The sequence below is a fragment of the Aplidium turbinatum genome, chromosome 7, assembly GCF_918807975.1.
Source record: "Aplidium turbinatum chromosome 7, kaAplTurb1.1, whole genome shotgun sequence".
Classification (NCBI taxonomy): Eukaryota; Metazoa; Chordata; class Ascidiacea; order Aplousobranchia; family Polyclinidae; genus Aplidium; species Aplidium turbinatum.
This window is the reverse complement of record NC_137478.1, coordinates 23,137,473-23,159,485: the sequence shown is the minus strand read 5'-3', so window position 1 is coordinate 23,159,485 and position 22,013 is coordinate 23,137,473. Positions and strand designations below refer to the sequence as shown.

The following is a 22,013-nucleotide window of genomic DNA, read 5'->3' as shown; positions in this document are numbered from 1 at the left end:
GATTTGTTAAAATTGTTGTTCAGTATGTAAACGAAAATTTAAGTTGTGATTTAAAATAATTTTTCGTGTGTATGCTATTAGAATATTTTTTTTTAATTTACAATTTGTCAAAACTACTTTATTATTTTGTACTGTAAAACAAAACTTAACTATTCTTTTTATTTAAAATAATTTTTCGTGTGTATTTTCTTTGAGCAAAACTTTCATCATGTTTCCTTATTTCACATTTATTAACTTTACAAAATTAAATGTGAATAATTATATATAATGTAAACTTGATATTTGATTTAACTTATAAATTAATTAAGATAATAATAACTCAAATTGATAGTTTTCTTGTACATAGTTTTGTTTGAAGCAAAAAATATTATGATAATGTTTAGTTTACAATAACTTATTACTACTTATTGCGAATTAATGTGAGTTACTCTTAGATTGATATTTTGTTTTCTTATTTCTAAAAAATAATACATCGGCTTATCTATTTTTTATATGATACACAATTCAGTTTGTAAAGTTTTTAGAGTAAAAAAAAATCAAGTTAAAGTATTCCAGCAACCATATCGGGGTGCTTAAACGCATAAGATGTGGCTACTCAAAGCGCACTTATAATTTGCAAACTCTTCAAACACTTTCGATGTGTCACATTAAACTTTTAAATGGCAACACCATGTACTTAAGGTTTCACCTCCATTCTGTTCTGAAGTTTTTATTATTGAACTGTTGGTTCTCTGATCGATCCCATGCTTCCATTTGTAAGAAGTATTAGTTGTCTTGTTAATACTGGGGTCACATTTTTTTTTTGACATTTTCAACCCACCTGTTAGTTTTGTTAAAAACAAGCATGGTTTACTTTGTAAATGCTAAAACTTTTATGCTGGTAGTTTTATCAAGCATATTAGGATATATTACAATTCATCTGGAAAGATAATGATTAGCTAAAACTTTCTGTTTTAAAGTAACAACAAAATATTCTATCTGACTCTTCCTTGTTTCTTCTTCATCTAAATTTGTTGTCTTATTATAAATCTCATGTACAAAATCGTGCCCAATGGACATCTATCAATGTCATCATACTTCTTCCACTAGATTTGTTCTATTGGCATGTATTATCGTACTTGTGATTGATGTTACACTAACGACAATTTATCAATCACCAAGCCAAGATAGTCAACAAAACAACATGTTTAAAAAAACATATTCTAACTAGGTTATCCTACAAAGTTATACCTATTTATGTTATTAACACATATATATAAAATATATTATAAATATTTAAATGGAATATAGTATTATATATTATATCTATTTATATGAACTTTAAGAATATATACTATAAATATTATAGTTTTTGTAAACATGTTGTTTTGTTGACTATCTTGGCTTGGTGATTGATAAATTGTCGTTAGTGTAACATCAATCACAAGTACGATAATACATGCCAATAGAACAAATCTAGTGGAAGAAGTATGATGACATTGATAGATGTCCATTGGGCACGATTTTGTACATGAGATTTATAATAAGACAACAAATTTAGATGAAGAAGAAACAAGGAAGAGTCAGATAGAATATTTTGTTGTTACTTTAAAACAGAAAGTTTTAGCTAATCATTATCTTTCCAGATGAATTGTAATATATCCTAATATGCTTGATAAAACTACCAGCATAAAAGTTTTAGCATTTACAAAGTAAACCATGCTTGTTTTTAACAAAACTAACAGGTGGGTTGAAAATGTCAAAAAAAAAATGTGACCCCAGTATTAACAAGACAACTAATACTTCTTACAAATGGAAGCATGGGATCGATCAGAGAACCAACAGTTCAATAATAAAAACTTCAGAACAGAATGGAGGTGAAACCTTAAGTACATGGTGTTGCCATTTAAAAGTTTAATGTGACACATCGAAAGTGTTTGAAGAGTTTGCAAATTATAAGTGCGCTTTGAGTAGCCACATCTTATGCGTTTAAGCACCCCGATATGGTTGCTGGAATACTTTAACTTGATTTTTTTTTACTCTAAAAACTTTACAAACTGAATTGTGTATCATATAAAAAATAGATAAGCCGATGTATTATTTTTTAGAAATAAGAAAACAAAATATCAATCTAAGAGTAACTCACATTAATTCGCAATAAGTAGTAATAAGTTATTGTAAACTAAACATTATCATAATATTTTTTGCTTCAAACAAAACTATGTACAAGAAAACTATCAATTTGAGTTATTATTATCTTAATTAATTTATAAGTTAAATCAAATATCAAGTTTACATTATATATAATTATTCACATTTAATTTTGTAAAGTTAATAAATGTGAAATAAGGAAACATGATGAAAGTTTTGCTCAAAGAAAATACACACGAAAAATTATTTTAAATAAAAAGAATAGTTAAGTTTTGTTTTACAGTACAAAATAATAAAGTAGTTTTGACAAATTGTAAATTAAAAAAAAATATTCTAATAGCATACACACGAAAAATTATTTTAAATCACAACTTAAATTTTCGTTTACATACTGAACAACAATTTTAACAAATCACAAAGTTTTCATTGCAAAAACCAACAACTAAAATATTTAACAAACTGATAAGTTCCATAACTTACAAACTGAAAATAAAAAAAAATAGTTTCAACAAATTTTAATCTGAAAGTTTAGCTCTGAAAACATGCACATGAAAAATTATTTCAAGTTACAAACTTAAATTTTCTTTTACGAACTAAAAATATTTTCAGGAAATTACAATTTTATTTTTACAAGCTTAAGAAACTACAACAAAATATCGCAAGTTTCTTTTGCATAATTTCTAACGTTAAAATCTGTGTTTGGAGATTTGTTTGTGTGTTTTTATCATCAGGTGTCATTACGTGTTGCAAAATTTGTGCTCGCATTCTGCTAGAATTTGTATTTTTTCATGCTTGTCTTAAGTTTAGGCAACAATTAGTGATGTAGTTTGCGTTAGGTTTTTTGATTTTTTTTTTCTAATTGTCAGAATGTAGAAACAAAATTTACACATATCATCAAACTAAAAAAGGATTGGCATATTTTTATGTGAAACGTATCGTCTGTTCTGATGCTGTCACTACTTTGCCATTATCAATATAATTTGTGTATGTGTCTATGTGCTTTACGACTTATTTTTGCTGTGTTTTTTATTGGAAATCTTGTTGTTTAATAAAACTTACGTGCTGACTGACAAAAGAAACAAGACAGCACAGTTTCAATCATATTTTATTGACAAATGGTTCAAAACAATCACAGAATCGAATCTAATTTAATACGTTTTTGAGGTCGAAAAGCGCTGGTGTTTGATCCTTTAGGACTTTTAAATATTTGAGGATTTCTTGTAATTGGTGTTGATCTTCTGGAGTTGGCAAGGGACACGCTTCATGATAAACCTTCACATTCACTTTCCCATCGATAATATACGAGAGATAGGCAGCTGGCGCGTAAACTTTCCCATTGGTAAAATTCAAATCAATTTGTTGAGGTAGGAGCTCCTCTTTCACTCGCTGGATATGCTGACTATGAGAACAATAATTTAAATCTTCTTCTTTGCTCCAGTATAAAATTGGTAAGATATTTTTCGTGGAGGGAAAAGCAAAAAAACGGTTGTTTTACAATTAGCTTTTTCGCGACTTTGCAAAGTTGTTCAGGATGAAACGCTTTTCTTCCGACGCAAACAGATAATGAAGCTCGTCTTAAGTGAGGCTTAAATTCAATTTCATGCTTCACATTGAAAGTACTGGCGATGTCAACAACTTTTTCTGAAGCACGTTTAAGTTTTGATTCGTTAGCTAAGCCTTGTTCAGCCTCATACAATGGTTTATATTCATACGGTTGTGGCGCATAGATTGGTGAGATTTGTTTCTCCATGTTTTCCAAACTATCACATAAAAAAAAAACATTCATTCCACCCTTTTTATACTTCATATATGTTATGAGCATTTTTTAATTATTTCATAATAAGGTGCCTTTTCATCAATATCCTATCCTGAGAATTATGAAGCGAACGCGGTTACACAATTATGTCGCTTCACTTAATTCGGACTTTGTACTTTGCGATTTACCCTTCTCACATAAAATCAAATGTGCTTCACCACTTAGGATTAATACATTTACAAGTCCATTCATATTCATAAATATATAAAATCATAAGCGTGCTTTAAGTTGCTGGAAATACCTCATCTTGGTTTTCTATGCTAAAACGTTACAAACTGAATTGTGTAACATATAAAAATTAAACAAATAAATAAATAAGCAGATGTAATATCCTTGAAAGAAATAAAAGAATTATTTCAACAAACTGTAAACTGAAAGTTTTTACTCTAAAATTATTTTAAGAAATTGAAAAAGTTAGTTCTGTTACTTGCAAAAATGAAAATAAATAATTTTAATAAATCACAAAGCTTTCTTTGTAAAAACCAACAACTAAAAATATTTTTTTTTAACAAACTATAAACTTTTAAGTTGTATGATTGACAAATCAAAACAAAAATTAACTGACTAGCTGCAAACTTTTAAGTTCCATAACTTACAAACTGAAAATAACAAAAATAGTTTCAACAAATTGTAATCTGAAAGTTTATCTCTGAAAACATACACCTGAAAAATTATTTTAAGCCACAAACTTAAATTTTCTTTTACAAACTTAAAAAATATTTTCAACAAATTGCAATTTTATTTTTACAAGCTTAAGAAAATACAATAAAATATCACAAGTTTCTTTTGCATAATTTGTAACGTTAAAATTTGTGTTTGAAGATTTGTTTGTGTGTTTTTATCATCAGGTGTCATTACGTGTTGCAAAATTTGTGGTCGCATTCTGTTAGAGCTTTGTATTTTTTCATGCTTGTCTTAAGTTAAGGTAACAATTTGTGATGTTGATTTTTTTTTCTAGTTGTCAGATTGCAGAAGTATATGTTGCAACAATTTGTTCTATAGCTGTTCATTTGGGTGTTCTTAATGCATAAAAGGAATGTTGATTGTTTAGCTGGAATTAGCATCATCTAAAATAAAAATTTATTCGTACAAAAAAACAATAACAATGTTAGAGTAACGTTGTTTTGAAAAAGCTATTATTCTTATAAGCTTTAAGTGACATCATACCAACAACTTTAATTTCCAGGTTAGTTAGATTTTTCAAACGTTACTATATGAAGGTTTAGCTGAAACCACTGTTTTAGCGAAACGTAGACCTAAAGAAATAAAGGTTTAACGAAACCAACATAAAGCGAAACGAAGATTAATCGAAATGGAGATGCAAAAATGCATTATTATTATTAAGCTTTTGGACCAGTCATAGATTATAATACATATAACTAACTAATAAGCGACTAAGCACCCCTTTGACTAATTACTTTACGTTAAACTAAAAGCAAACCACTGAATAAAAGAATTAAAGTATAACGAAATTAACTAACCCATACAAGCCAAAAAATAGTGAAACCTCATTGATTTACCAAAATAACACATTCAGCAAGAACAAAACCCAGCATTTGGAAAGCTCTGGAATCGAACCAATAGATCTATCCATCAGAATCAACAGTGAAAACTCTATTCCTGCAAGCAAACAACTTTACGAAAAAACATGGCTACAACCAAACCGATAAAAAGTTAACAAAACTTTTATGAAATCATCTTAATTAAATCCTACATATTAACCGATCTATAATTTTTAGGTCCATACGCATACAGACAGTTTGCTAACTTCAACGCGATCGGCCCGCACTACGTGTTGTACGGGAAGAAGAACAAACATGCGTTGATATATCATCAACATCAACCGGTCATGCCACTGCTGGCAGATGGCCTCCACATATGTTTCCACACCATTCTGTCTTTTGCTGTTCTCATCCAGGTGATGCCAATCTTTTCTTCCATGGCATCTCGCCATCTTCTTTTTGGTCTCCCTCTAGCTCTTCTTGCATATCTTCGTGTCCATTCTGTGGTTGCCACTTTAGGTTTGTTGTTGTTTCTATAACATCTTTAATACAAGTTTTGTTTGTGATGACTTCATTTCTAATCTTGTCTTTCCTATTTATGTTTAATATTATTCTTTCCATGTTCCTTTGCGCCGCGGCCAGATTTCTTGTTTGTTGTTTTGTGAATGACTATGTTTCTGCTCCGTCTGTTAATGTTGGCAATATAACTGTGTTCATGATTTTGATATATTTTGCGTTGGTATTTCAAATCGTGATGTTCTATATGCCTAGAACCAAAAGATCTACAATTTAAATCAACAACACTACATTAGTTATTTTGTGAGATTGCTATTTTTATGTTGGTTGAGCAAGAAACATTATACAAATAACGTTAATAAACTTTTATGATCTTCAAGTATATGCTTTAGGTGTGTTTAGGCATTGTATTGTAATAACAATTATGGCAGTACTTCGAAGCGAAGATAAAAAATAGTTAAAATCACATCATTTACAAGCTCTTTATGTAATGTATGTAGTGTAATTGTAATGAAAGAAATTAAAGCAAGGTAATTATGAAAGCCTACGAAATTAAAACGATTTCGCAATTAATACATTCAATGCGCAGCATCATGAAACAAAAGCGATGACACAAAGCAATCCTGTAACGTTAAATAACCGCAAACATACTGTAGGTTGTTTCCCTGGTAAAGCGTTTAAAAAAAATGATGTAATAAAGGTTTACAAAAAAAATGGTTACAATCAGGTTTAGCAATGTAATTCTGTGTAGGTTATGTAAGTGAATCTTATGTAGCCTATGCATTATTTTAGGCTCGTTATAAGACATTTTTGTTTTATAATTTAGAAAATTAGTGAGGAGTTAACCGTCACCATTTAGCGTCACTACATTTGATATAGCGTCACCACTTAGCGTTACCACTTTTTGATGCTTGGATGACGTATGTCTGTTGATTGCATCTTATGTTTTTGCTAGGAAAGATTCATTTTTCAATTCATTATTTCATAATGCCTTTTTATCAATATCCTATCGTGAGAATTATGAAGCTGGTTCACAATTATATCGCTGCTTGTTGCACATAATTCGGACTTAGCACTTTCGGACTTTGCACTTTGCGATTTACAAAATCAAATGTGGTTGTTGCGTCACCACTTTGGGTTAATACATTTACAAGACCATTCATATTCATAACTATATAAAATCAAATGTGGTTGTGGCAGGTTAATACCGAGGGTTAATACATTTACTTGTTGAAACTAACATTTACTTACTACTCCCATAGCCTAAGTAATTTCTCAGTTCTGTTATATTGATTATAAGATATAAATGCAGGTGTTGGTGGTTTATTCACTTATTTGTTTTGTTGTACAATCATTCCGTTATCTTTTGTATCCTATATCATTGGTTGTTTGTTTGTCTATTGGAAACATTTTCTTTCTTGCAATGTCTGCTGACTACGTAAATTCTTACTCAAAAAACTCCCTCTCTAGTAACAAAACATATTCTCATGACCAGAACACATTTACTACGCCTGCAAATTTTGCCACTGAAAACACGTCAAAGAAAACCATCGTCACCACCTCTGAGTATGCAGACGTTGCTGAAATACGTACAAAACTAAAGCATGGATCAAAAAAAAAATTCTCAATATTTCACTTCAACATGGTTAGCTTAATAAAAAACAAATTTAAATTAGAAGAATTAATGACTCAGTTGGATTTTAAACCTAATATAATGTGCATAACGGAAACAAAATTAAAAATGGAAAATCCATTAGTTAATATTGCTGAATACAAATTCATACAAGCTGATTCTCCAACCACTGCTGGTGGCGTTGGAATGTACCTTCATAACTCAATCATTTACTCTGAAAGACAAGATCTACAATTTATAATCGAAGACTGTGAAAACATGTGGATAGAGCTGTCTCATACCAATTCTAAAAAAATTATTATAGGCGTTGTATACAGACATCCATCTTACAGAAATTATGAAGTTTTCTTGGATAAATTCAGTGATACTTTACACATGATTCAAAAAGAACGTTGTGACTTCTTCGTTTTGGGTGATTTCAACATTGATTTAGCCAAATCTAATAAAGAATCCAAAATTTCTTCTTATTTGCAAGCTGTAACTGCTTTGGGATGCTCAAACTTGATTAATGTGCCTACCAGAATTACCGAAAGTTCGTCAACATTACTTGATCACATTTATACTAATAACAGTGAAAGTGCACAAACTAATGTATTGACTTATGATATATCTGATCACTTACCAACATTTTTATTAATCAAAACTGTACCACGCAAAATGAAAAAACGTCCGTATTTGACAAGAAAAATTGAAGAAAATAAAATTGATGCTTTTTTGAGTGAACTTTCAGATCAACTTGAAAACCTAAAATTAACCACAAGCTATCAAAATATTAACGACAGCACTAATAAATTGATACTTATTTTGCAAACACTAATCAACTCTCATTTCCCATTAAAAAAACTCAGTAGGAAAAAGTCTGGATTGTACAACAAGCCATGGATCACAAAAGGAATTCTGGTTTCAATCAAACACCAAAATAAATTATTCAAACTTTGTTACAAAAAAAATTGTCCTGAAAAAGTATCTTTTTACAAGAAATATAGAAACAAATTAACTCACATTAAACAAATCTCAAAACAAAACTACTTCAAACAACGCTTCAATGAATCGAGACACAACTCATCAAAAACATGGAAATCTATCAATGAACTTCTTCAAAAAAAGAAAGCTAAAACGAATACTCTTCCCAATGAACTTATTGCAGAAAACATTTCATACAAAAAACAAGAACAAATATGCAACCAACTTAACTACCACTTTACACATATTGGCGAAAAATTAACTTCACACTTAAAGCAAAAGTCAAACTTTGATTCATTCATGGGGCCTGCTTTAAAACAAACATGTGCGCTATATGAAACTGATGAAAATGAAGTCGAATGCATAATAAACAAACTAGATGTTAAAAAATCGGATGGACCAGATGACATCTCTTCTCGAATGTTAAAGTTATCAAAAAGTATTATTGCACCTCATTTAACTAAACTTTTTAATGCATGCTTGAAACAAGGAATATTTCCTGACGCTCTAAAAATTGCAAAAGTTATTCCTATTTTCAAGAAAAAGGCAAAAGCAGATCCAACTAATTACCGTCCTATTTCCTTGCTTTCAAATATCAGCAAACTTTTAGAAAAAATTATTTACAAACGCTTGATGAGCTTTCTTGACAAATTCAACGTGATTAATGATCAACAATTTGGATTTAGGGAAGGTCATTCTACAACGTTAGCATTAAGTAATCTTCATGAAAGACTAATTGAACTCAAAGAAAAAAATCATTACGTTTACCTGTTATTTCTTGATTTAGCAAAAGCGTTTGACACCGTTAACCACCAAATACTTCTAAAAAAGCTGGAGTTTTATGGCCTGAGAGGTTTAATGGGAGGCCTTATAAAATCTTACTTACACAACCGCCAACAATATGTTTCTGCTGATGGCTTCAAATCAAAGCATGAAAATATCACATGTGGTGTTCCTCAAGGATCTATACTTGGACCATTGCTTTTTCTGCTTTACATAAATGATTTGCCTCTTATAACAACTTTCGATTCTCAGCTATTTGCTGATGACACTGTTTTTTTTACTTCAGCAACATCTATTTTGCAATTGCAGCAAAACACTGAAATTGAGATGCAGCGTATCACTGATTGGTTCAATGCAAACAAATTATGTATCAACTACTCCAAGACATTTTACATGTTACTTGAACGAAAAGGAGGGTCAACTTCAAAACTAAATGTAGTCTTAAACAACACAAAAATTCAAAAAACAAACAACATCAAATATCTTGGCATATTTCTTGATGACAAACTGAGTTGGAATTATCACATTGAAGATCTATCTGGGAGATTGGCAAAAATATCTGAAATATTTTATAAAATTAGAAACTACACAAACAAACAAAGCATGTTAACACTGTACTATGCTCTTGCACGATCAATAATACAATATGGCATTTTATGTTGGGGTTCAAGCACACAAAAACTGCTCAAGAAAATTTCGACAATGCAAAATCGAATCATTCGCACAATAACCTTTAGCAACAGAAGAGCAAAACTTTCACTACTGTACCAAGATCTCGACATACTTCCCATCACTAACTTGCATCAATTAGAAATTTCTAAATTTGTCTTTAAATTTAAAAATATGCTATTGCCAAGCTATTTTGAACCTTACTTTAAGGAAATTACTGAAGTACATTGCCATGGCACTAGAGCTTCTCAAAAAAATAACTTTCACTTACGTAGTGTCAGCTCAAGAAAAGGCCAAGGCAGTTTGAAATTCTTAGGCCCAAAAATATGGAATGATTTACCTTCTGAAGTAGTAGGGGCTACGAGTGTAAAAATTTTCACAAAAAAATGTAAAATTTATTATATGAAAAAACTTTGTCTGTGACTGTTTTTATTGCCACAACATTGACGAGTGTTATCGCAAATTTTTCGGATTGAACATTGTTGATACTACGTAGACCTAGGTCTACTACTCACGAACTAGTGCTAAGTACTATTTATTAACGGCTGTCATCTTATTAACTGTATTCAAGTCGGCCTATAAACTGACTGATTTTGTTAAGGTTTAAAGTTATATACTATGATTAGGCCTACTTTTAGTGTTTCTGTTTCGTCTTTTATGCTAGCAGTTAGAAGTTGTTGTTTATGCATAGTTTTTGGTTTGTTTTTTTTCTCATAACTTACTACTTTTGTAGGGCATGATATTTTTTGATATTTGAATAAAATCACAGCAATTCACTTGACTGTCGCAGCAGTAAACAACTTTTTGTTTTCATTTTTTACGGAACTTAAGCTTATCCTATTTTAACGCATATCTTGGTTTCAACGTAATGCCGATGTTTGACATTTGTCACATTAAAAACACGGGAAGCAGCTGACTCGATGACTAATATAGTCTTTCGCTGCTTCCTGTCTGTTGTAGATTCTAGTTATGGTGCTATTTTATTTGCATTGTCTATATTTTGTACCGTATACTTTTCTCGCAACAGACAAAATAAAAGGTTTCTCTCTCTCTCTCTAGTATAATACGATAGGCTGAATTTAAAATAATGAATCTTGTGAATTATAATGGCTTTACCTCTAATAAGAAAGATACAACAGTACAAAACGAAAAGTTGAAAAACAATGAACAGTTGACACAAGAAGAAAAAGCTGCAATCGAGCAAAAAGCGGAAATGGAACGATTCTTTTACTGAGCTTGGATTTATCATAGACTCTTCAGACGAAAACTACCCTTGGGCTCGCTGTGTCTTTTGCCATGTCATATACCACAATTCATCAATGGAAAAGCATAAGCTAAAGAGACACAGAGATACTAAACATTCTGAACATAAAAACAAGTCGGTATCGTTCTTCAAACAACAAACACGAGATTTCGCTTAGCAACAGCAACAATTCAAACAATTAATGATGGCACGCTCCTAGTCCGGGGCTGAAAGTGGGTTTTTAAAGTCAACCTATACTGGAATACTGAGTGGAACTTTTTTGTAGAAATACTTAGAGGGGTCCTATAGGAACAATTTTAGAGATGTTGCCACCTTCCAAACCCTGGGCAACATCCCGATTTCGTTCGGTTTCGAAAGTCCGTAAAATCGGGAAAATCTGCCAAGACAAAATTTGGAAAAAATCTCAATTGGTCCAAACATAGGCATGTTATATATCATTTTAAAGGATTTTTTGTCCAGATTAATAATATTGAGGTCTTAAAAGTTCTAATTACTTTAAATTTAAGTGATTTAAATTAACAATTCACAATTTTTTATAAAAAATTGTAAGAAAAAGAGGGATTTGGAGAAGCATTATTTTGATTATATGGAGAAGCATTATTTGGAGAAGCATTATTTATTTATTTAGAGAAGCATTATTTATTTAGCATTATTTAACCATTTCAATAAGTTGAACTTTGATTTTAGTGACACGTAAAGTGATTTCTTTTGAAGGCAATGGGCTTGACTTGTTTAGTATATTTGAACATTGAAATTGATCTAACCTCTCTTGTCTGGTGTCAGATTTAATGCTGAATTCTTTGTATCGATCATAGATTAGATAGACATCTGACTTCGCCAACTTTTTAGAAATGTAACATCGAACACCTGCAAGGAAATCGTTCACCTTTCCTCCCTTAGGCCAATGAATTGCACTGTAAAGCATTGCACAACCATCAATTACTATCGCATCAGGAACAATTTTCCTTGTAGAGACTTCGACTTTCAAAGTGTTTTTTAAAACAGATTTTGATGTAGAGTATCTGCCTTCTCCTGTGTCTTTGAATAGTGCTGTTGAAACGGGTGCAAGTTCATACTTGAAAAGATCCTCCAACTGGATACGACCAGCAGACAACAAATACATGACTCTTGAGAAAATTATATTTGTGTTGTATACCTCTGCTGATTTGTTTTTTGTTCCAGACTTGCCTATTTCTTTCATTGTAACAACTTCCTTCTTTATTGTCGATCGAAAACCATCAGGTAATGATTTCTGGAATGAAGCCATTTGTTTTTTACCAATCTCCACCGATTTATTGACATTTACTTTAGTACCACACAGCTGACCAGTATAAATGTTGCAAAGATCACTTTCTGGATGGTTTGAAAAATCGAGGGGATGGAGGCATGTTTCAAGAAAGTTTTGGAGCTTTACCTTGTCTAAGATCTGCTTTCATCCTTCCTTCTTTTTCTTTCTTGTGGGTTGGCAGTGTAGCCTACATTCTTGATTCTCTCGGATGGCATCTAAAGATTGAAGTACTTCATTGCATGAGTGTTGACTTTTGGCCCAGATTTGCAAGGTTCTTGGTTTTGTTGTCTTTCCGATGATTCCATTAGGACCTTTTCCGAACTTCATGTAGGAGGTTTCAATCATCATGTTAGACCAAATACCATTCCATATGACTTCTCTTTGGCGCAGAACATGTTCTCCTTTCAAAAACTGGTCGAGGATTGTTGGTGGTAACCTTGACATTGTCAGCAGATAACATAACCCAAATCTTGCATAATTGATATGTCCAGCAGCAAAGAAGTAAGGAATCATTTGGTCAGGCATAAAGATGTAGGGGAAATTCTCCTTCTCGTTCTGCTCGTACAAACAACATCATAAGCAGAACTGGCCGTATCAGATTGTTAATCCAATGCTCAGCAATCATACTCTTCTGTGCTAAAAATTCCATTCTTTTCTCCAGATCTTCAAAGGAATATACATCATCTATGAAACTCTTAAGCAATTCCATGACAGCAAAACGTAGTGCGCGCATGTTCATAGGGAACTTTTTACCAGTCAGCATTTTCGGTACACTTGCAAAAGCAGATTGTAACCAAGGGACAAGACCACTGTTTTCCATTAGGACTCCAACACATCCTATGAAGCTCATTAACCAGTGCATACCACCAAGTCTTGGAATTATGTGGTTCCATCGTAAAGCATTAGACCGAATAACATCTAAAGTTACTTTGTAAAGTTGCTGATCCAATGTGAAAACAGTAAATCCTTGCCCTGATTGAACAGTGATTCTTTCAGCCTCATGCATCACAGTCAAAATTGTTGAGGGATCAGATGGTGTTTTATCGATGAGTGGTAAGAAAGTTACCTTGGATTTTGGTTTCAACGAGATGCCAGATTCTCGCAGCTGTCTGCAATTATATCCATTGAAGTCAGGAGATAACTCTGATGCATGATACTTCTTAATAAATGAAAGATCGTCGCATCTACTTCTATTCAAACTCAAAGCTTGATGACACAATATCTTCAGTGGCAGTATTTGGTATTTGCAAAATGATTCTGGCATAGGGGGATCCTTTTGCCCCTTGAAATACATCATTTCAGTTTCTTTTAGTTCAACAGTTTTTAAGTTCTCTTGTTTCAGTCTCGGAATGGGTGTCTTCGACGGTTCAGATGTTGGTGTTGGTTGGGCAACGATTGTTGCCATATTGTGCGTTTGTATTAAGCCATTTTGGGAATGAATATGTGCATCGAAGTTGTCTGCAATTATTTGGATAAGACCATCTCTCGACCTAACTTCATTATCGTTGTTGTCACTTGATGCTTCTGCCGATACTTTGAATCTTCTGAATTCTTGATATGTAGATGTGATCCCGTACTCATGCAAGTGTTCAATCAATTTCCTGTCATTTGCTAGAAGTGAAAGTGCCAATTGTAATTTTGTGAAACGTTTTGTTACCACAGCGGTCACTATATTATGTCCAATCATAGCAGCAGGTAAACTTCTTTCGAAAGTTGGAGATATATTTGACAAGAAAGTCAACAGAGTCTCGCTGCATTCATCCATGAGATTTTCGGGTTCAATAACACTGTATTCATTCTTGGAATGTGGCAGCTTACGAATCTCTTCCTTTATTTTCATTGAAAGGACACTCATTGACGAATCAGCGTCATCGTTGTCGGTTTCAGAAATGGGACGCTTTTCGCTTCAACATCATAATGCTTGCTACTCCTGGACAAGAAAAGCCATGGATTTCTTCATTCATGTGATCCTTCAATTTAGTGATAAATCTTGATCGGTTTCCTTCTATCCCTCCTTGAGCCCTATACATCTCGTGAAGCTCCAAAGATGACCATGATTTTTCTGGAAGGTTTCTAGTTGACCTCGAAACGTACTTGAAAGCAGAGATATCTGGTGAATTGATAGAATTATCACGCTTTGCTGATGCGATCTCTTTGGGGTTCTGGAATAACTTTAAACATTTTTCATGGTACCTGTATAAATGACATAAACAAAACAATGGGCAATTAAAGACAGTTGCTTCATGTTATAAAGAAGGAATATTGCACCACACAGACAAAAACAAAGTTCAGAAGATCACTGTGCTACCTACCAAAAAAGGCTGTAGGCTGGTAGATATCACTATATTTCAAAAACTATAATAACTCATTAATAATTGTAACACTGATACCTCGTCTCTGCTGCATGCAAGTCGCTACATGCACCTTCCATTCTGATTCTAACTAAATCTCCAGTTGCATCACCACATTCCAAGCATTGCTAAAACAAATATTATCCAATTTTAAATATGCAAATGTCTAATACTAATCTCTAAATGCTACTCTTTAATCTCTAATTGAACCATGGCTAAATCCCAAAGAATGAAAAAAGTACACTCGGAATTCATTGACTTTGTATAAAGTAAGATTTGTTTTGAAACTCGACAAAACAAAACTTTTTCCAGACAACACAAAATTCAAATGCAATATTAAGCATACTTGAAGAAGTACGTCTTTAAATGATAGCTTTCCCTTTCCACGATCGGCAGTTCTGCACAAGAAGCTTTTGTTTTTTTCCCATCTTTCTGGGTGCTTTTTATCCTTCTCAATGTCACATGCTTCCCCACATATTAGACAATTTTTCTTGGAATCAAAAAATTTACGGGAAAAGGTCGTTTGCTACGTTTCACATATGACGTTTCTTGATTTTTGTTCTTCCTTTTCAGATATCTCCCGATATGATTGTTTGATGTATAAGTAAGATAACAGTTTTGATGGTAATATCAGGCATTGCTTGAATCCAATGTTTCATGAAAGTGATCACCTCTTCTTTGGCTGCATTGTTTTACTTTTTCTTTGCGTGTCAATGTCAATTGTGCCTCCACTAGCTTATGCGTATCAGAACAATCCAATATACTTTGAAACATACAAAGGGATTCCATACTCTGCATATTATTATTTTGACAAATTACTTTTTATTTTCTGAAAAAGCGAAAAGAAATAAAATGAGAAAACAAACTCAATGCAAATATTCCAAACAAGGGTGATAAAGACATGCCATAGCAGTTTAGAATGATCTTCACAATGCAATACCATGTCTTCATGTTCTATATTTACACAATTTGCCAACAAAATGAACTAATGGGAGAAAATGTGATAAACTGATCAGAGTTTTTTGTGAATAACTCCAAATCAAAGTGAAAAGGACTTTTAAGACCTCAATATTATTAATCTAGACAAAAAATCCTTTAAAATGATATATAACATGCCTATGTTTGGACCAATTGAGATTTTTTCAAATTTTGCCTTGGCAAATTTTCCCGATTTTACGGACTTTCGAAACCGAACGAAATCGGGATGTTGCCCAGGGTTTGGAAGGTGGCAACATCTCTAAAATTGTACCTATAGGACCCCTTTAACTATTTCTACAAAAAAGTTCCACTCAGTATTTCAGTACAGGTCAACCTCACCAGCCCCGGACTATCCGATCAACCTCTCGTTGTATCATCACTAAAAATAGCTCATATCCTTATGTCTCAAAGGAAGCCATTTACTTTGGCAGAAAGTGTCATAAAACCGTGTCTGAAGATAGCAGCGCAAAAGATTCATGGAGGAGTCACGGCTGTGACCAAAGTGCAAAAGCTAGCCTTGTCCGACAATACAATGCAGAGGCGATCTTCCATGATTGCTGCATCACTAAAAGAGATTGTTCTAGCCAAGCTTCGTCATGCGCCTTGCTTTGGGCTTCAATTGGATGAAACAACTGATATCACAAGTCAAGCTCAATTGATTGTTATGTTCGCTTTCCAGACACGGAACGCAAAGAAATTGTAGATCACTATCTGTTTTTTATTCCCGTTGGCATAGACACCACTGCATTGAGCATATTTACGAAAGTGGACAATTACTTTTCAGAACATGGATTGATGTGGTCGAAATGTAAGACTGTGTCCACTGACGGTGCCAGGGCTATGGTCGGAGTTCGTAACGGGGTTGTTGCCCTCATAAAGCAAATCTCACCGGAGGTTGTAAGTATTCACTGCATTTTGCACCGCAAGGCATTGATTGCCAAAAAACATGTCAATGAATAAATCAACTGCCAACTCGCTGACGTGATTTGTGACGTCATTAAAATTGTAACTGAAATACTGAAAAGCTCAAAGTCAAATCGTGCGTTTCATGAAATTGTCAAAGAAATGGGAGATGGTGAGCGTCTTGTTTATCACTCCGAAGTGAGGTGGCTCTCTCGCGGAAAAGTAATGGAGAAGGTTTGGAAATTGCAAGGGGAACTTGTTGTGTGGTTTAATGAGCGAGATGATCATAAAGCTCATTTGATTCAAAACTTATTCTGGCTTGCCAGGCTAGCTTATCTTGTTGACATATTCGGTATGCCTAATGAATTCAACGCCACTATACAAGGAAAGGGAATTGATATATTCGAAGCGACCCCAAAAATCACTTCATTTAAGCAAAAAAAATCAAATTTTGAAAAAAGAAATCTGCAGTAACAGTCTTAAAAGTTTGAAGACGCTACAGACCTTCATGTCTACATGCAAATGGGAAAATACAGAACACAAGTTGGAGCAGCGTATCATGAAAGTAGTGAGCTCTCATGTGCCCACTCTGCTTGATAGTTTTGAATCTTATTTTCCAAGCCATCAGGCAGAAGCATTAAAAACAAAGCTGTGGGTTTTGAACCCCTTCGGTGAACAGGAGCCTCCGGGACCTTTGGGTCATACTGTCAAAACCGATTTCTGCCAGCAAGCATTTTTCAATCGCAGAAAACACGCTGCATTTTGGTTAGGAGTTCTGGATAGTTCTTATAAAGACCTGGCCATCCAAGCACTAGAAGTTCTTGTACAAAACCCCACAACTTATTTGGCCGAAAAGGGCTTTAGTGCACTAGTTGACATCAAAACGAGGAAAAGGAGTTGTCTTCTTGATGAGACACTTGTTGACCTAATGCGGGGAGCTTTACAGCAAGAAGTTGTACCTAACTGGTCTGAAATTGCCAGAAATATTCAGCAGCAACCGAGTCATTGATAAACCGATAGCCTACTTGTTGGACATTTGAATAAAAAAATGTTAAGTCTCTTCATTTTCCTTTTGTGTAATAATTTTCGGTTGGTTTGTGCGGATGAAATTTTTGCAAAAAAAATTGTGCGGATGGTTCTCAAAAAGGTTGAAAAGCACTGGCCTATTCAAACAAACTAGTTACAAAAAAATTTGGCGACGTGGAGTTTCCTTCCCTATGCAAGCTCCCCTGTTCAGAGTTTTTGAATTAAAAAATCTCGAATACAAAAGTAGCCTATATGTTCTGGATAATCCTTGTCAACGCTTCTGGATGCTATTGTTGATCATTTTCGTCGTTTCGCGAGTATTTAATTTTGGAGAAGTCTTATGCTATCAACCGTTGAAGGACATTTTCCAAGAAAGCGAGAGCGTAGCCTAGTATTCTTTCTTCTGTAAACTTCAACAAAATAACACAGATATACTGTTTTCGCTTATTTCAAATAGTTATTCCAATTGATCATCAACAATACAAAACATATGGGTGCAGTCTGAAAAATGTCGAGGTTTTTGTAACAGTATTGTCACATTGTTTATATAAAATTATCGAGAAACGTTGCACCAACTAAATATGAATAAAGGTGGGCCCCTAACAGAGGTGTGAGCCCACTAACCGCGGTTTTTGAAAATAAAGCCTTGTGTGATTTAAGCTATTGAATATCGAGCTTCTACAGCTTTATTTACAAAACTTTTTCATTTCAAACAGCCAAAAAAAATTAAACAAACCAAAATGAGTGGGCCCCTAAACAGCCGAGCATCCCGGGGTACGAGAGGCAGTTAATATGGCCTTACTATCCAAGACCACTTTTGAACAATAATATGTTTACACAATCACAACAACGCAAAAAAAAAATCAACATTGTTAAAGGAGAGAGGGGCATGGCCCAATGGCCCCCTCTGCGTATGCCACTGGCAGTGAACATGACACCACTTGAAGACAATGCCTAGCACGTTAAACTATCAGTAACTGCTTGTACAAATGTACATCAACATGAATATGCAGCCGCTCTCTGAAAAAACACAAGATATGTTATTTTGCGGTGGATGAACGATAAAGATCGCAAAGTAAAAAAACGCCAAAAGCAGGAAAGCAAGAGTGGTTTGCAAAAGTTTTAAATCACAATTATTATTATAACAATGACAAATGTACAAAATCAGACGAAACAAAAACAATTCAACGCAAATTTTGAGGAAGTTAATTTCCTCTTTCCTGCATAACATAATATACAATGTACATTGACATGACATCGGTTTCTTGATAACTAACCTACAGCTGTCATGCCACAAACCTCTTTTGTGTTTTTAAAATTTGTTCTTAATGTGACATCACATCAAAAGCGGTTTTAATTAAACTAATCAAGCGCTTTGACTGATTTAAACAAATTTTTTAAGTATTTTTTAATATTTTTCATCTGTTCAACTTTTACTTATCAAAATGCAACTTGATTGGTTGTTATTGGCCTCTCTTCAGTTTTCCCCAAAAAAATTGAATTTTACACAGTAGCCTAAATGAAGCTGTGATGCATAGCAAGCAAAACCAAGAGCGATGTAACCGAAAAAGCCGCTTTTGCTTAAGTTTGCAATTTCGTAGTTTTCATGCCACATGGTATTATGTAATTGTTTTCTTAGAAAATGTGCAATGATAAAAATTCCTTAGAATTCGGTATGCAAGAGCGGACTTGCAATCTCGCATGTATACCACCAGTTGATAATTAATGTGTGAATGAAAGTCAGTAACTTTCCATCTCCGTTCAAGCTTGCGGGTTCTTGCACTGTACTTGCTGTAAAAACAATATAGAGACGCTGATTATTATTAAATATTTTAAACTTCTTCATTTTTTGCTTGTTTCAGAATCGAGGAATCAATTTCTTGCGTTTCATAGAAAAAATGTGTGGAAGTATGACGTAAGAAAGAAAGAAGTAACTGACTTCCTGGTAAAACATTAAAAGTTTTCGGGTTTACTGTTCCTAGGATGAGTGCATTTATTGTTTGATGTGGTGCGCTTAAAAAAATATTGTTTTACTATGAGTTGTGAGCTCCAAGCTGTTAATATTTAAATGTTTTCGTGTTTGTGATATCTTGCTCTTCAACAAATGCATCACATGCAGTTACAATGATTGCACTCGACGTTTCACAATTGATGTGAAATCATGTCGAACATTCAAGCAAATCTTGTGAAATCGTGACATTGTTGATCTAACACGTTCATAACAATTTATGTTTCTTCAGAACACAAACTTTGAACACTTAGACGGATCAGCTGTTTGTCATAAAAGTGAGGTTTTTGTTGTCGGTGGAGGGAAAACTAAAGTGGTTGAAAGATTCAAGTTGAATGATAAAGAATCTGGTTGGACTCAACTTGCTTCCACAGATGTTGTAAGAGATGAAGCTGCTTCTGTGGTTTGCAATGGTAAAAATCCACTTGAGTTTAGATTCAATTTAAGTTGGTTCCACAACAAGCAGATGAACTCATGTTTGTGACAAAAGTGATGAATATTAACAACGATGAGTGCCGAGTGCGCATGTGACGCGCACCACACAAGTTTGGTCTGGAGTGCCACATCTTCGCTAATGTTTCATCTTCATTTCACTCGCTCAACAATTTTTTACACAAATTTCACTATCGAGCGTTTATGTTTTATAGGTTGGTGTTTGATGAAATTACTTTGGTTTGTTTGGAAGTTTGGTTCGGAATGCCACATGCTCGCCAATGTTTGCGTTTAATTTTACTCACTCAACATTTCATTATCGTTGATTAAATTTTTCAAGTTTGATATTTGATGAATTTTTTTCTTTAAGTTCCGCATGAGCGTGACAGCAGCTTTTTCATATCTCGTTCGATCTTATTTCTTAAACAATTTAGTTAGGCCCAATTGTGCCTTGACGAAGTTTGCACAACTTTAAAATTTATCATTTTTGCGCAATTGTTGAATAAACATTAAACATGCTTTGAAACAAAATTTTATAAGTGGTTTTAATATTTTTTTGCCTATCCCAATAAATAAAGCTGATAATAAGAATTGTAGTGCTCTTGTATTTAATTAAGGTAATCTCTTTCATCACACAGTAATAAAAGGGGAAAAAATTATCCTTTTTCCAGCCATTTTTTCCCCAATATGGTTCATTATTTTGGAACGTTTGTTTGCTCAATTATCTGTTTAAACCAGTGGCGTACCGTGACCACTTTGACAGGGTGTTTAGTGACGTCAAAGCAACAGCGGGGGTCTGGGGGGCTTCCCCCAGAAAATTTTTAAAATTACCATTGAATTTGGTTCGTTCTGAGAGCATTTTCAGCACAAATTCTGAACATGAACAGAACTGACAAAAATAATGTTGTCGGAATGGAGAAGAATACAAAATAGATATTTATTTGACAGCGCATTGAATGAAAGACTTAATAATATCAAACATTAAGTTGCATTTCTAAAGTTACGTACTTCAGTTCACTTTTTATTTCCGACCATCAAAACGAACAATATTACTTGCCATAACACAGCAGGAGTCTGAAAAAACGCGAAAGTTAAAGCGTGCTCGAGATGGAAATGATTTACTTCATGCAAGGATTAGGCACGGTCGCAACACCTTGAGAAATGTACAAGCGAATTTAAAACAAACAGGTGAAAGTTAAAACAATAGCAAAGCAACTCGATAACAAACAAGAAAAGAAAGTCGATTGCTATGTTGGTCGGCTGTACTTTAATCCGCCGTACTACTTAGTAAAAACGAAAATGTTTAACACCTCGACTACAGAAGGAAAATTCATCTATAGCATAATTCGATTCTTCTTGTTTGTGCAATAAATTTTTGAATTACATCGTCGTAGAAAGCTTGCTTTTGCTTCAGTTCTAGCAAAAGTTGTTTCCAACGCTGATCACCTCAAACTCTAATCCAACAAGCTAAAACTTGCTATTGCCTGGGATTCCCCCAATGACGCGCCAAGGTGTGCAGATTAGCGAGTGCACACCCTGGCTGACCTAAAACCATTGCTGTTTTCGCTGCCTTGTGACGTCATTTTTCTTAATTGTTTATTTTAAATAGCACTCGCAAAGCTGTCAGTGCACACCCAGCTTAAAGGTAATGACCGAAAAAAATTAAAGGCAATGACCTCAAACGTTGGAGTATTAAAATTAGAAGGGGAAGAGTTTTGCAATTGAAAAGAAAGCAATCAGCATGCAGCAAG

At 33.5% G+C, this 22,013-nt stretch overlaps 1 protein-coding gene across 3 annotated transcripts in view; it reads left to right on the top strand.

Moving 5' to 3' along the window:
• LOC145774261 (kelch-like protein 35) overlaps positions 1-22,013 on the top strand; it is a 43,821-nt gene that overhangs the window by 5,716 nt on the left and 16,092 nt on the right. Inside the window, exons 1-3 of one of the 3 annotated variants that reach the window (XM_082585458.1) lie at positions 15,890-16,790; positions 19,685-19,767; positions 20,063-20,209. The gene's annotated coding sequence lies outside the window, so the exon portion shown is untranslated. Of the gene's footprint in view, positions 1-15,889; positions 16,791-19,684; positions 19,768-20,062; positions 20,244-22,013 lie in introns of those variants that run through there. The other 2 variants (XM_082585456.1, XM_082585457.1) reach the window with 2 other exon arrangements.